The sequence below is a fragment of the Girardinichthys multiradiatus genome, chromosome 6 (genome assembly GCF_021462225.1).
Source record: "Girardinichthys multiradiatus isolate DD_20200921_A chromosome 6, DD_fGirMul_XY1, whole genome shotgun sequence".
NCBI classification, from domain to species: domain Eukaryota; kingdom Metazoa; phylum Chordata; class Actinopteri; order Cyprinodontiformes; family Goodeidae; genus Girardinichthys; species Girardinichthys multiradiatus.
The window spans coordinates 25,445,778-25,462,786 of record NC_061799.1 but is presented as its reverse complement, the minus strand read 5'-3'; positions in this window follow the sequence as shown (position 1 = coordinate 25,462,786).

The following is a 17,009-nucleotide window of genomic DNA, read 5'->3' as shown; positions in this document are numbered from 1 at the left end:
ACCTGAGCAATGCATGTGACCATTTTCTCCAAACATAAGGTGTTACATATGTTATTGCCAAACATGGCTTTTCTATTAAGTACTGAATAAAGTTCAGGAGGAATGTTCCTTATTCTTTATTCACTGTTTCATTCCAGTTTTTAAAACATAATTTATGAACTAATTTGTTGTGATCAATATCTGGTTAAAATATAATATAAATGTCCCCATTTGAAATATATTTACCAAGAAAACATTGATATAGTCAGTACTTATTGTCCCTGATCAAACTGACTGGTTAAGGTAATTGATCCAAGGAAAGACACGTCATTAGCCTTGCATCACTTTATCATCTTAGGAAAGTCAGCTCACATTTAACACCCTAAGACAGGATGAAAACACGTTACCAAAATATGAAAAAGAAGAACCTTGTCAGTAAAATCAGGCCGACATCACTCACTGTTGTTGGTCACGTGCATCAAAGAAACATTGGGAGTGATGAAATTCTTGCAAAATGACTTTTAAGCACACTGACTTGACAGGAAGCAGTCCTAACATGGCTGTTCAGTACACACAAACACTACAGAGAAGCTTGCTCTTTCAAGTTTTTTTTTTGGGCAATCCCACTTACACATTAAATTATTAAAAACAAATGTCTGCTCTAAGTAAAAGGGAGGATTGGCCATTAAAACAAGCCACAAAACATGGTCTTCATAATTTTACAGAACGCCTAATGGAAAAAGAAATTGCTCTCCACTCACAGTCCATGATGGTTTAAGATTAGTTTGTTAAAAAACTGCCACACCAGTGCAAATTAATTCAATCTGACAGATTTACACGATGAGCCACGTCATTTATTGTGCATTGTTCCTTCTTAAATAGACATAAATACCCATGACATTCCTTTGTATGCCTAGTATTAATAATTAGGATTTTAATCAGGGGTTTAACTGTTCGAACATTTTATCCAAACCCACATGGCACCAACACAATGACTTGCTGCATGCAAAGAATCTGCAGGACAAAGATTTGCTTTTATTAGCTAAACCAAACAAGCTTGTGGGATTAATGTGAACAGATAAATAGTTAATTGTTTTTGACAGATGCTCAACAAAAATATTAAATTTTAAAGGTTGCTCCACTGTTTTAGAGCGGCTACAAACAGACCTTTGTGTTTAACTTGATTTTAGGTTTACCGGTATTGGCCAAACTGGGACAAAATGAAGGTTCTAGGGAATTTTGTACATTTTATTTAAAGATGTTTTTTTTAAAGGGAATTTAAAGATGTTTTTGCGGAGGGTGGTTATGACACAGTTTGAGAGGGATCCTTAGACAGTTGTCTCAAGACAATGGCCTGGGTATTCATCATTTTTAGTATTTCCTATTCATCAACAGAAAAGGTTTTGGGGAAACCTAAGAAACTGTCAAATATTTTCTGATGCCTTATTGTATTGCATGGGTCACTAAAGGTTACAGCAAAAGTCTTGGGTGTCTTAGCACTGAAACCTGGTTTTGCAAAACTTCTAAACACATAAGAGAAACACAAACTTTTAATACGTCTGTAAATTATTCAAGCAAGAGGCTTCAGGTGGTCGTAACGTGATAAAAGTTCCTCAGCTGCTCTTTTGGTACTGAAAATTATACCAGAACAAAAGGATACTGTTTTGGAGGCTCTTGGCCTGATATCCAGTAATAATAAGCATATAGGGATGCAGCTGGTTGCACAGATCACCTTCGAGCAGGGAAGTCTAGCTGGCCCTTACATAAGTCAGTTGATGCTAGACTGTCTCCTAGCTTAAAGTATTTTGTGAAAGAGAAAAGGTCTGTTTAACAGTAGTTATGTTTGTTTATTTTAAGTAACACAACACAAAAAAACAAAAAGAACCTTAAAAATACACCTTCTGTTTTAACTTTTTTATTATGCCATCCTGTGCAATGAGGGAGCATCTCATGTTTAGCATCCAATCCTAACATACTGTAAACTGTTTGCACTGATTTGCACACAGTATGACTGTGTCTAGAGCCTCATCACTGCTGCAGAGATGTTTTTTATGCCCTCAGGTTAGTATTCTCCCTATCCATCCAATGTTCTGCAGTGATTCCATATAGCTGTTTAGGTAAACTCCACCAACTTGAAACTTTGGCTGAGAAGATTCTGTTTTACGTAAACAGGAATTGGCCAGCAATTGGCCAGGAAATCTCAACTGCAACTCTCCTATAGACTAATGGGAGAAAAGTTGACAGGAAATTGCTCCTTAAGCCTAACGGCTAAAAACAATGCATGGCTTGCATACAGCACCACTTGCATTTAGATTCCACGATCAAGCAGTTGCGAATTTTTTCCTTTTGATTTTAATCTTTATTTAACCAGGAAAAAAAGTATCCTGGTCAAAACAAACAACAGTTTGGGTAAAGGACAAATCTCAACAACCAAGGTACTTGCATACAGGTGAGGTGCTCTTGTCCCTTCAGCTTTTTCATACTTTGTCACATTACAACAAAGGTTGCTGTATGTCACTGGAATATAATGTGATAGACCAACACAAAGTACCTCATCATCTTTAAGTGGAGGGAATGGTTTTAATGAATTTTCCCTGGAAAAAAATCTGAAAACTGCTGGATAAGAGAGATGTCACCATCTAAAAATGGAAAAATTATGGCACAACTGCAAACCTCTGGATTAACTACAGAGATCCACGGCTCAGGTGGGAGAATCTGTTGGCATTACAACTATTGGTTGTGCTCTCTGCAAATTAAAGAGTGGCAACAAGAAGCCCAGTGTTGAAAGAAAGCCATAGGAACTCCTGTTTGTATTTTACCACTAAATATTTAGGGAACACCTGTTTAAGAAGATGGTCTGGTCATAGGAGACCTTCATTGAATATTTTGGCCTACATTCAGTTCAGTTTTCAAATCAGTTTATTTAGCACCTCTTCACAACACGTATTGACTTAAGGCAAAAAAAAAAAAAAGACAATCAATCCAATTGGCTCACACTGATTCCAAGACTGTCATTATGTTCGAAATAGCTCGGACCCACATACAGAGAACACTCAGGAGGAGGAAGTAAAATAAAGATTGTTTATCGAAGATATAGTCAGGAACGGAACAGACGAAATATCTCACTGTAAGGAGAGAAGTGAAGAGAATGGATGAGTACGGGTAACGGAGGAAAAAAACGAAACTAAGAGCAAATAGTTATTTTGATACTGAGATCGGCTTACTGAGTTATGATGGTCAGGTCGCCAGGGGGAATGAGATTCAGGATCCAGGTCTTAAACAGGTATATCCGTAGAGAGTTCACTTGGTGCTGTTCTGTGGAGCTCAGGTTACAGTAAACAAGTTCGATGTGCGGTGGCTTACATTGGAAGGTGGACAGGGTACGCTTGTGGTTTGGTTCAGGAGATGAAGAGGACAGGAAGCTGGCAGCTTGAAGCAAATCCAAACAAAGTTAGATCACAGGATAGGAATCCTCAGAACGAAGACAGACTTGATCCTCCAGAGTAACTTTCAGAAATGTAGTCCAGAAAACTCAGTGACATAGATCCAAAGCTTAGGCTTTCAAAATCTGCAGAGGAGCAAAAAACAAAGTTAAACGAGGTCGAAGTATAAAGCATAACTTGGAGTATGACTAGAGTTTGTAAAACTGTGGCAAAACACTCACAGTGAAGTGCTGGCAGCATCCTGCTTCGGTACTCCTCCTGGCAATGAGTGGAATAAGTCGCACCTGTCATCCAGCACACCTGAGAGCTCCAGAACCACCTGAGAATGAGCACATGTAGCAAGCACAAAAACACAAACACACACCCAGATCCCGACAAAGTCAAGTACATACATCATTGATCCTAATTATCAAACAAAGTCAAATTCAGTTTATAATTCTAATTGGTTTTGAATTATAAACATATTTTTAAAAGGTTCTCTATGGAAACCCAGCTGATTGCATTGAGTGATTGAGTTGCAGCATTCGCTCCTCCTGGATAAGCATGTTATGACAGTCAAAATACTATGTAAGGAGGAAAACTAACATTGCACATCACTCTAAAACCACCATCAACATGGAGAAACCTGAAAGCATCATGCTGAGATGATTTATTCCTCCGCAGGGGTGAGAAAGCTGGTCAGAGTTGATGGGAAGATGGATGGAGCTAAATGTGAGGCAATTTTGAAAGAACATTTCTGAGAGGTTGCAAAAGACTTGAGGTCTGAACACCAGTTCTCCTTCCATCAGAACAACAACCCTATACATAGAGAGCTACAATAAAATAATTTGAATGAAAGCATGCTCCTTTGCTAGAACGGTCTAAACAAAGTCTAGTTTTATATCTAACTGAGAATATTTGAAAGACAAAAGCTAAGGTTACAAAACATGATTAAGGCTAAGCAATTTTGTAAAGAAGCCTGGGAAAATATTTTTTTATGTAGACCGGTAAAGCTAGTACAGATATACCTGAAAAGACTTGCAACTGTAATTGCATTTAAAGGTGGTTCTAAAGTACTGACACAATGCAAGAACATATGCATGCCAAACATTTTCAACGTTTCATTTGTAAAAACCCTATGTGTAATTTTCGTTTTGCTTTTTTAAAATACCAAATAAATACACTAAAGGTTGCAGAGGTACTGTGACAAAATGTGAAAATGTTCATTGTGTATAAACACTGTTGCCAGCCGCTTTAAACATAGTCAGCTTTTCCATCTAAATTAATTAAACCAGATGTTTCTGCCTCCAATTCATTGAGATGTTTGTCACAGTTTGGGTGACTGTACTCTGTAACACTCATCAGGACAATAGAAACATAGTTTTTTATTTTCTTTCTAATACATAGGAAATTACTATTATAATTTCTTGACAACTGATACTTGACACTGCTCTACAATGTCCTTTAAAATTGTTCAAGGTCATCATAAACATTGTAATGGCAGGCTAATGCTTTGGGGTTATTTTACTTACTTGAAACTGAGGTTAAAGTGGATGAAGTTATGAATAAATCCAAATACTAAACGGCTTTTGGCCAAAATATTTAGCTGTTTGCTGGGATACTGAAGATGAAGAGGGATTTCATTTTTCAGCATCATAAGCTTTTATCCAAATCAAGAAAAGAATGACTTCACCTCAGGAAAATTAAATTATTGGGATGGCCTCGCCAGAGTCCAGAACTAAATTTGACAGAAAATCTGTGGGGACAAGAGACATCCTCATAGTCCAATAGATTTGGAGAATGTTTGCAAGGTTGAGTGGGTAAATATTGCCAAATCAGATGCTAACAGATTTATATAGAGTATGTATAGAGTATGAGTCAATGCAACCAGGTTATTGCAACATTTATTTTTTTCCTTTTCAATAATTGCTTGTTTTTCAGTTGAAGAGTACATTATATGTGGAAAAATGTTGAAATGATTTACCCCAGTCTAATTTCTTGACAGAAACCTGCCATTTTAACAGAGTGCACATGTTTCAGAGCCACTATGTTCCATTGACATTTTAACATATTTGCAACCACTACATGGTTAAGGTTTTAAAAGGTCAAGGCCTTTCAATGCATTTCTCCAAGGTCAGCTTAGTTCAACAAAGTGCATTTCATAAACATTAAACATCTTCTTTTCTCTATATCATGTTCACAAAATTCCCTTTCTAAACTACTTCATCGAGCAAAACTACTTTTTCTTGAGACATTTTATAAAGCAATATCTTGTCTTTTTTGACCGGAAAGTATTTGCTATAAAAGCAACATACTTTACCTTTTGCATTCTGATTACACACCTGTACAGTTGAGATAATGCATAAATTATGGTCCACATTGTAAACTGCAAGTTATCTTTGTAACAATAGGTGCTTGCTTATATTTTCCAGTTTCAAACATTTTACTTGCAAATGTTGGCATTTTTTAGCGTGCCTTGGATTTACCTGCAGAGCATCAACTTTCCATCACTCTGCAGCACTACATCAGTGTTTGCGGCTTCTCCGGATTTAAAGCTGTGTGGTGAGGGTGCTGCGGATGATAAAGAGAGGAGTATTTTCTCACACTGCCACAGAAAGCCCCGCTAAGAGAGAAAAAGAAGCAACACTTAGGAGAGATCAATACCAGCTCTGACCAAAGTAAAATGGATGGCACGTCTGACCTGCTGAACTTGTTAGAACAAAAAGTCATCAGGCCATTATCAGTTCATCCGACTCCTTCAACAGCGCAGAGAACAAGGTTGGCATGTTGCAGGCACAGTGTCTGCACTTAGTGAAGGACACAAAGCTTTTCTCGTCAACACCATCAAGTCATTGAATTAGAAGGCAGTTATATTGAAAAGCGATGGCAGTAATATTGATGATGGAGGTGAATTATGCAAATCTGCAAAACTCTGGAGAGAATTTCTGCAACCATATGTTATTGGAACTCTCTGTCATAGTAGGCTGACACAGTGCTTTGCTGCTGGTTTGAAAAATGATGTTCTAATTGATTTGACTGGGGCTCTTCATGTAGCTTTTATTAAACATCCTCATTGTATCGATCAGATGAAAATGTACAATTGCCCTAGTGCACCATAGGAGAAAAACGGCTCTGGGTAAACTATGCCATAATTAAGAACCTGCCGAAAACCATTAAACTTCTAAGTAGCTTAGGCCTCTTTGGTTCGGAGTGCAGAGCCTCCAATAGTCCATTACTTTGATCTACGGGTCACGGAGGAACAAAACTCAATACCAAGATGCTGTTATGAGCAACATCAAGTTCACTTCAGTCTTAGGTTGAAATCCACAGCTTTTTTTTTTCAATAGTACATCAGCCGTAATTTCTTAATGCAATGTAGAAAGGAGATAAAGATAGCTTGACTGTCACAGAGCATCACTTCAATAATATTGCCGAGCAGCGCAATGGTGCCAAAACAAATGAATGGAGAGCCCTAACTCTAAAAAGCCCTATTTATATCCTCATGAAAAGATAACTGCATTTCACCACATTTGAATTTCTGTGAGCTAGCTGCTGATGGCATGGCAAGCTTCAAACATTTAACGGTGGTCCTTGAAAACATCGACGTACCGGCAGAGCTCTCCTCACAGCATAAAAATTTCATCACAGGCTTTGATTGTACAGTAAACATTTCAGCATACAGTGCTGAGCCCAGATCTGATTTCAGATATTTTGGGGAATAAAATATGAACAAATAGCTACAACGGCGATGTCACATGGTCTAACAGAAAATACATCTGTTTCAGAAATTTGGAGGAGAAATGAGAGGTCATTTAAGACATGGGGGGTGAAGTAAAAACAATCTTTTCTGCATCCAATCAAATGTTTTTATGCTGATTTTGATTAATTCCATAAATGACTGACTTAAAATTTATTTTCTGATGTACTAAACTGCAAATATAAACTTGTATTCCTACCATTGACAAAGTACATGCAATGGATTTTTTAGCATAGAGCTTTCCAAAAGTGTTAATATTGATTGACCTTTTTTACATTTTGTCACGTTAAGGTCAGGTTTTCATGTTCAGGAAAGTGATACATGGTTCTGAAAGCGGCGAAAAGTGTGCTGCGCATTTGTATCTTGCCCACCGTAATTCTGATATTTCTAAATAAACTTCAGAGCAACTCAGCCTTCAGAATTTGATTAATCATTAAATGTACTACCTGTGTATAATTCAACCTCAGTATAAAAGCAGCTGTTTTGTGAAAGTCTCAGAGGTTTGTTAGAGAACATTAATGGACAATCAGCATCATGAAGACCAAGGAGATCATTAAGCAGGTCAGGGATAAAGTTGTGGAGAAGTACAAAGCAGAGTTAAGTTATCTAACTAAATCTAAAGCTTTGAACATCTCAATTCATCATCAAAAAATGGAAAACATAAGGCACAACTGTCAACTTACACTGCAAAAATGTAAATATAAGTCAGTCCTTTTTTCTTGAAATTTGATTTGAGCAGCTACGTAAGACAATATGCCAATGGAATGAGATGATTTATGTTTAAAATAAGAAGAAAAACAACTCTATTTTCAAGTGCATAACATCTAATTATCTTATTTTAAGGGAAAAAATACTCATTCCGTTGGCAGTTCATCTTATTTTCCTACTCAAATTATTGGTAAATGCACTTATTCTTAAGAAATATTAACTTATTTTTTGATCGGTTTTTACAGCGTATTAACCGTCCGCCTAATCTGACAGACCGGGCAAGGAGAGCATTAATCAGAGAAGCTGTAAAGAGGCCCAAAGTAACCCTGGAAGAGTCACAGAGATTCAACTCTCAGGTGTGAGAATCTGTTGATTTGACAACTGTTAATAGTGTACTCCATAAATGTGGCCTTTACTGGAGAGTGGCAAAGTTGTTACTGTTAAACTGTTAAAAGAAAGTTATGACAAAGCCATACAATTTACCACAACCAACGTATGAGACACAGCAAACGTTAAAATAAGCTACTCTGGTCCAATAAACTAAAATTAAACTTTTTGCACTACATGTACAACCCTATGTGTGATGAACAACTAGCACTCTGACACACACAATCCCCCCATGAAACGTGATGGTTGGGATGCTTTTTTCAGCACGGCCTTTTGAACACACCCCAAGAAACTACCATCTATAATCATAGCTAAATGTGGTTTCATAAAACATAGACCCTGGAGTGCTAAATACATATGCATAACATATTTTTCAGGTTTGTATTTGTTGAAAAGCATGCATCATTTTTCTTCCACTTCACAATTATGCACTATTCTTTGTGTTGGTCTCTCACATAAAATCCTAATAAAGTAGTGTAAATGCCATGGTTGTTATGGGACAGAATTTGAAAGGTTCAAAGGATAATAATTATTTTGCAAGGTATTTTATCCTTATTATTCAGAATACTTTGAAACCCTCTTTTCACCTTCTATGAACATATAAATGCTTAGCCCTGTGTATGGTTTTTGTATAAATCTGTCAAAGCAAAGAAAGAGTCAAAGTTCTGTAAACTAATTTTCTCCCTGCAGCTTGTTAATGTTAAATGTGTACTTCCATGCAATGTAAGCACTTTTATTAATGGCTCCATGCAACAAAACTGACATTTACTTTTGCCAAGTACAGCAGCTTTCCTGCCTGCAAAATTTGTTTGTCAGTAAAACGTATATCCCTATGGTAACACATTTGAGATGTAGCCATAATTGACTTCTGGTAAATATAAAGGTTTACATCCTCATACATAACATAAACTAAAAACCATAGATGGATAATTGAGAGCTGCGAACTTTTCCCAAACTTGTGTCAAAATTACTTTTGTATCATATGCCAACAGAAACGATGCTGAAAACGTATTGCTGTGTGGCATGTCTCTTTTTTTTTTTCCCTGCTTCAATACTCTCAGTTCTGTTGCTGGTTGTTAGTGAATTCAACCACAAGGGTTTGGACTTGACTGACAGACCGAAGAGTCAGGCTGAACAGATGCTCTGCGGTGCTGGGAGCTTGACTTGACTGTAACCGGGTCACAAACTTTTATAAATTTGCTTGCTCTGTTTGGTTCAGCCCTTTGCACTCTAACTGCAGGGTTTAACAGCAAAAAGTAAGAAAAAGTAAAGAGTCAGACACCACAAGATGAGAAAACTCTCACAGCTACTGTGCTAGTTCAAGCAGTAGTGTCCCATTTGATGTTTGCTTAAATAGCCATTGCAAAACTTCTCATTTATTGCAGTCTTTGTGCCATACTATAATTTTTAATTTGCCAGTTTTTCAATGTGTGTGAAACAAAGATAGCTGATATAGTATAAAATTGTTGGTACACGAGGCTTACCAACAAGTTAGACCATTACACAATAAGCACTGATTTTATAATTCATCCTAAACTGTTCATCATATAAACTTTACTTCAGACTATTTTTTATGTTAATAAATCATTTGAGGGAGTTAAAGAGAACAAGGATTGAAATATGTACTTGAAGTCTACAAGACATGTTAAATGTGTGTCCTTTCTTCTTCGTGGTCTTAAATGTCTAATCTATCTATTTTCTATACCTGCTTTGTCTTGTTCAGGGTCACAGAATGGCTGGCTACTATCCCAGTTTTCTGCTTGCGAGAGGCAGGGTAAAGCCAGTTTATCACAGGGTTAATGCAGAGACACACAACCATACACATTCCGTCTAATAATGATTTGGAATAACCATCAACCTCCCATTCATCTTTTGGAGCTGGGGGTTAAGATGAAGTACCTGGAAAAAGTCCTAAGACAAGAAGAAAAAATGCAAGCTGTTAAAATGTTAATAGCACAAGATTCAAAAACTTCCTTGTTATACCGTATATGTATATGTATATATATATATATATATATATATATATACATACATCCTGCTTATGCACTTGAATTTCCCAATGGAAAGATAAATACAGGGTTTTTCTATTCTATTCTATTCATTTTTTCTTCACTATGCGTCCAATGTTTTAACAGACAGTACCTAAACTTATAGAGCTTTCCAAAAGTGTTAATATTGATTGACCTTTTTTTACATTTTGTCACATTAAGGTCAGGTTTTCATGTTCAGGAAAGTGATACATGGTTCTGAAAACTTGTCAAAGCAAAACATACAGCTGCTTAGCATAAGGTTTATTTTGTTGATGAATATTACTAAAGCATTTCGTTGTGATGTGGTTTATAGTTGTTTGATCAGCTCTTCACATCATTTTGCTGTTTGCCTTTAAATTGTATTTATTATGATTTTTTGCTTCTTAAGTGTGGCTTATGATAGTTATATTAATCTCTTTTCTGAAATCAAGAAATGTGTAAAACAGCATGGAAGAAAAAGCAAGCACAAGGCAGCTAAAACCACAATTGAAAGTTAATGAAGATTGATGGCATTATGTTTGGAACCTCAAACTGCTGCCACAAAAAAAATAGCCACCCATGGGGAAAATATTGATAGTAATGACTCAAGCTCCAAAATTAATTCATAATATGAAGATTTATATGGAAACATTTTCCAAGGAGGAGGAAGTCAGGATAAATGTTTTCTGAGAGCAGTAACTTGGAGACCTAATAAATAGGCACCCTACCCAAAGATTCAAAAGCACACGGTAGGTTTTGCTTGTGACAAAAACTGTAACATAAAAAGCAGAAATATTATCAGCATTTTGGTAGACGTTAGAATTTCTTATCTTGTTCTGACCAGCTTTGTGACTCTGATGTGCATTCACTTATGGACTTTTTTCTCCCAATGGTCTACCTTATATTGACAAGTGATGCAATAATTCTGCAAATCTACCTTTTCTAGCAGTATCCAGTCTGTGTTTTATTTGTGAGGACAAAACTACACTACAGTAAAGTGTCTATCAAAGCACATATTTTGAGTCCTGTCTGTCAGGCTACTGAAAATGTGTTATTCCATGACCAGCAGAGGTGTCCAAACGTTTTACCATGTCGACCAAAATTGTCAGGTTCAAATTACTATAGGGCCACAGGAGGTTTTCCTTATTATTATTATTTTGTTTATTTTACCTACAATAAACTAAACATGTAGAACAAGTAAAACAGGTTTTGCTCAAATGCCTTATTAAAAGAAAGACATATAATTTCCTATATTTTTAAGGTTGATCTTTTTCTATTTTTTCTAAAAATTTAATCTTGGGGCTATGCAACAAGAACTGGATATTGGTCCGTCTTTTTTTGAAAACACTTGCTGTATTAAGCCAAGTTTAATGGATATGTGTGCCCAAGTCTGCTTTTAAAATCTTTTGGCCCTCTTTACTATTAAAATAAAGTGAAAGCAAAAAGTGTGGTTAATAAAGGAAAAATACTTTGTGTTGTACCTTAAATTTTCCATTTCAAGAATATTTGTGTTGGTAAAAATACAAAAAAATTTTTTTAAAGTATCCATCTGCCTAAATAACCTGTTCTAGTAGGCCAAATATGTATCATTCTTGGTCTGTGGTCAGGGGGTCACAGAACCATCCCAAGGTCCATAAACCCTTAATCTACAGGTAGCTTTGTCACAATATCTGGTTTGACTGATGCTGTAGTCAAACACTCTAATTGATTTGGCTCAAACAAAGAGGAAAAAACTGTTGCTGACAGAAAGGGTCATTTGGAGAGATTGGTTATTGATTTATTTATTTTTTTTATCAAAGCAATCTGCAGATATCAGATGTTTCACATCAACAGATTACACATAAAAAGAAAACAACTAGTGAAAAAGAAAGCATTTTCTTACTCAAAAAAACTTCACTGAACTACCCCCACGTGTTTTTGACTCACTGTGTAGGCTGTCTTCCCTAGCTGTGGAATAAACTGCACTCCGGAACAATGATTTTTTTATTTTCCTGGAGGCCAAGATTCCAAATGTTTCATTTTGAAAAGTGCGAGAGAAGAGACAACAGAGACTGTTTTTGGTGGCAATGAAGAAATCTGCCATATCTACCTGTGTTTACCTCCATGAAGCTTTGAAAAAAAAAGTGCTCACTTCATCCTTTCTGTGGTTTGCCAATAAGCTGGCATTTGACCGATTGCCATTAAAAATTTACTTTACAGTTTAGAAAACAATGCATTCTCAGTCATAGACAATGACAAGGCTTCAAGAAGATGCAGTGACAAACATTACGTCATACTCTACACAAAGGCTCCTTTTGTGTCTGAAGCTTCTGTGACAATACTTTTTCTTTTGGAAAAACAATGAAAAGACTGATTGTGAGTAATGTATCTTTCATACTTTCGTTATTTTGGTTTTCTGGCTTTAAAATATGATATCAGCTCGGCTTTTATCCTTCAGTGTAGGCACAGCATAGATTCATTTTGATAATGTAGAGGCCTCAAATGTAAAAAAAATAAATAAACTTTTGATCAAATCTAGCCATTCAGCTTGTTTCTTTTTTGACATGAAAAAAAAGCTCCTTAAAGAAGGAACCCTTCCAATAATAATAATAATAATAAATAAAATTAAAGATAAAAGATTGAATCATTTAGATTTGATGTTGTTTCAAAGTATCCATCGTTTTACAAACAGTGAGATTGGCAACAAGTACTTCTGAGCGTGATCAAGTAAAAAGTGTCCAAGTATGCTCAGAACATGAAGAAATCCAACATGACTGAAAGGCATCCAGAAATTGGTAGCACGCTCAAGGTTGGTCATTCATGGACAATAATAATTGAAAATTCCAAGCACTTCATTGAATCTGTTGTTTCCATACATATGGCAATCAAAATCAAAGAACTTGGACTTAAAACATCTGCCCTCAGTGAATGAAATGAGAACAGATTATTGAGAGAATAAAGACTGAATTCAAAGACTTTGCAAATACAAAACATTACCATGTGACAAAAGGTGGTACAATTTGGACAAACACTATTTGAAATTTATTCAATATCTAATCAATTGATCAGATAAAAATATATATTTCTATTTTAATCTTTAACTATTGTAATGTATCTCGATACTATTATACTTGTTTATTTATTTAAACTACAAATTTTCAATCAAACTTTTTTTCTTGAACTCTATATTTCACTATTGTTTATTTAATACAGATACATGTTTGGCCCTTTTATTTCTCTCATATTTATTACCACCCAAATATTTTTAAAACATGTCTTTTCCTCAAAAATATATTATTTTTCAAATTACTTTCCTATGCTTTTATTTCTTAAACACTGATATGTTTTCTGGTCTAATACAGGTCCTTCTCAAAATATTAGCATATTGTGATAAAGTTCATTATTTTCCATAATGTCATGATGAAAATTTAACATTCATATATTTTAGATTCATTGCACACTAACTGAAATATTTCAGGTCTTTTATTGTCTTAATACGGATGATTTCAGCATACAGCTCATGAAAACCCAAAATTCCTATCTCACAAAATTAGCATATCATTAAAAGGGTTTCTAAACGAGCTATGAACCTAATCATCTGAATCAACGAGTTAACTCTAAACACCTGCAAAAGATTCCTGAGGCCTTTAAAACTCCCAGCCTGGTTCATCACTCAAAACCCCAATCATGGGTAAGACTGCCGACCTGACTGCTGTCCAGAAGGCCACTATTGACACCCTCACGCAAGAGGGTAAGACAAAGAAAGAAATTTCTGAACGAATAGGCTGTTCCCAGAGTGCTGTATCAAGGCACCTCAGTGGGAAGTCTGTGGGAAGGAAAAAGTGTGGCAGAAAACGCTGCACAACGAGAAGAGGTGACCGGACCCTGAGGAAGATTGTGGAGAAGGGCCGATTCCAGACCTTGGGGGACCTGCAGAAGCAGTGGACTGAGTCTGGAGTAGAAACATCCAGAGCCACCGTGCACAGGCGTGTGCAGGAAATGGGCCACAGGTGCCGCATTCCCCAGGTCAAGCCACTTTTGAACCAGAAACAGCGGCAGAAGCGCCTGACTTGGGCTACAGAGAAGCAGCACCAGACTGTTGCTCAGTGGTCCAAAGTACTTTTTTCAGATGAAAGCAAATTCTGCATTTCATTCGGAAATCAAGGTGCCAGAGTCTGGAGGAAGACTGGGGAGAAGGAAATGCCAAAATGCCAGAAGTCCAGTGTCAAGTACCCACAGTCAGTGATGGTCTGGGGGGCCGTGTCAGCTGCTGGTGTTGGTCCACTGTGTTTTATCAAGGGCAGGGTCAATGCAGCTAGCTATCAGGAGATTTTGGAGCACTTCATGCTTCCATCTGCTGAAAAGTTTTATGGAGATGAAGATTTAATTTTTCAGCACGACCTGGCACCTGCTCACAGTGCCAACACCACTGGTAAATGGTTTACTGACCATGGTATCACTGTGCTCAATTGGCCTGCCAACTCTCCTGACCTGAACCCCATAGAGGATCTGTGGGATATTGTGAAGAGAACGTTGAGAGACTCAAGACCCAACACTCTGGATGAGCTGAAGGCCGCTATTGAAGCATCCTGGGCCTCCATAAGACCTCAGCAGTGCCACAGGCTGATTGCCTCCATGCCACGCCGCATTGAAGCAGTCATTTCTGCCAAAGGATTCCCGACCAAGTATTGAGTGCATAACTGTACATGATTATTTGAAGGTTGACGTTTTTTGTATTAAAAACACTTTTCTTTTATTGGTCGGATGAAATATGCTAATTTTGTGAGATAGGAATTTTGGATTTTCATGAGCTGTATGCCAAAATCATCCGTATTAAGACAATAAAAGACCTGAAATATTTCAGTTAGTGTGCAATGAATCTAAAATATATGAATGTTAAATTTTCATCATGACATTATGGAAAATAATGAACTTTATCACAATATGCTAATATTTTGAGAAGGACCTGTATATCTCTTTTGTATTTTGTTACCCAACGGATTTCTATGAGTTCATTTATATCCATCTTACTTTTTTACATTCCTTGGTTTCTGTATTGTCTTTTCCCCCTCCAGGAGGGGGGTTAGTCTTTGGGGCAGCATCACCGCTTTGTTTTCTCTCCTATTGGCTGAGTTCAGACCTCTGGGAAGTAGGTGCTAAGCCTCATTATGAATAACAGTGCTATCTACCATTATGGCTGCCTGCAATAATGGTAGATAACACTGTTAGTCAGGATAGTTTACTGTACCACTCTGACTCTAACTAAGAGAACACTTCAGTTTGCCCAAGAACTAGAAAGCGTTCATGTTTACGGACCTGCTTTCAAAATAAAAGCATGACTCAGTGACGAACTTGAAACTTGAAAATATTTAGCTATATATTTTTCAGAAATAAAGCCTGGTAAATATGACCAATATTGTTCATCATATTAATGTGGTTTTTAAAGTAAATTGTCACTCAAGGATAATTTCTTTCCTGATTCCATTTCTATAGATGCCACGTAATATGTTTTATTTATATTTCATGTGGGATTTTAAAAGCCTCATAAAGATGTCTGTAAGAAACAATACAGCCCTGGCCCCTGGGAAAGTACAAAATAGGACTCGAATCAGTCGGAGTACATGTACAGAGAGTTTCTTAAAAAAAAAAAAAAAAGCAAAGGAAAAAAAAAGTATTACTAAAACTCAAACTCAGGAATCTGAGCACCCTGCAGGTATACCTCTGGATAAAATATTCCTTGTATGCTGAGAAATATGATATTGGAATATTCAGGTGGCTTCAGATTTTGGCAGCAGATGTGACTGCGTCTTTAGTGATATAGATGGTCTCTGGCAGACATTTTCGTTTTAAGCCGATAATTATAATGTAAGTATAGGTTATATTAGAATATTCAAGGGGTGTCATTTTTAATTTCCACATTAGAAATGAATCAAGTGACATCTAGAGATGATGTAGTTTTATTTTACAATGTTCTTTTAATCGTGTTATAAATACACTAAAAGATTTGGATATATTGCCATATTAGTATTGCCTTAATTTCTTTTTGCACTCATGTAGAAAATGTCAAAGCAGGTATATCCCTCAGGAGCCAAGAAGAGAAAGAAAAGGTTGAAAAGTTTAACAAATAAGCTCAAGGTAATCTAAAAAAAAAACAATGGTCATCAAAGGAATGGGTTACCATGTTTATTGTTTGTGCAATATGTTTTTGCACAAACCTGTTTACTAGTCAGAAACATTGATGCCTTAAGTCTTGATATTCAGAAACTCTAATGTCCTAAGTCTCGTTAATCAGAAGGTTTCTCAGTCTGGAGAGTTGAAAGAACCCTTAAGGTGTAAAAGGGTTTCATTCAGGGTGTCTGGAAGCCTGGAACTCGGAGCAACCGGACTCATTGAGTCCACTGACCAAATCCACTAAGTTAGCCAGGTACAAAACAGCTGCAGGTAGATAGAAGATGCCCAATTTGAAGCCACAGGCCTTTAAGGCTCACGGGCTGAGCTTCTTTGTGGTGAAGAATCCCACCTTGTCTGTGACTCGGGTCCTCTGAACAATCCCCAGTGTCCTTCTCGTTCTCGATCTTGCTTGCTGGACTTCTGTGAGGAAACTGTTCCTCTTATTCAGCCCCTTATTTTGAGGCGTTTCTAACCTTATTGGCTGGTTTATGTTGACATGCTTGTCTTCTTGGTTACTCGCCACATTAGCTGATCTTTTCCTGGGGTTACCCAGAGTCATGTCCTTCACATCAGACATGAGCCATCATCACCTCAGTC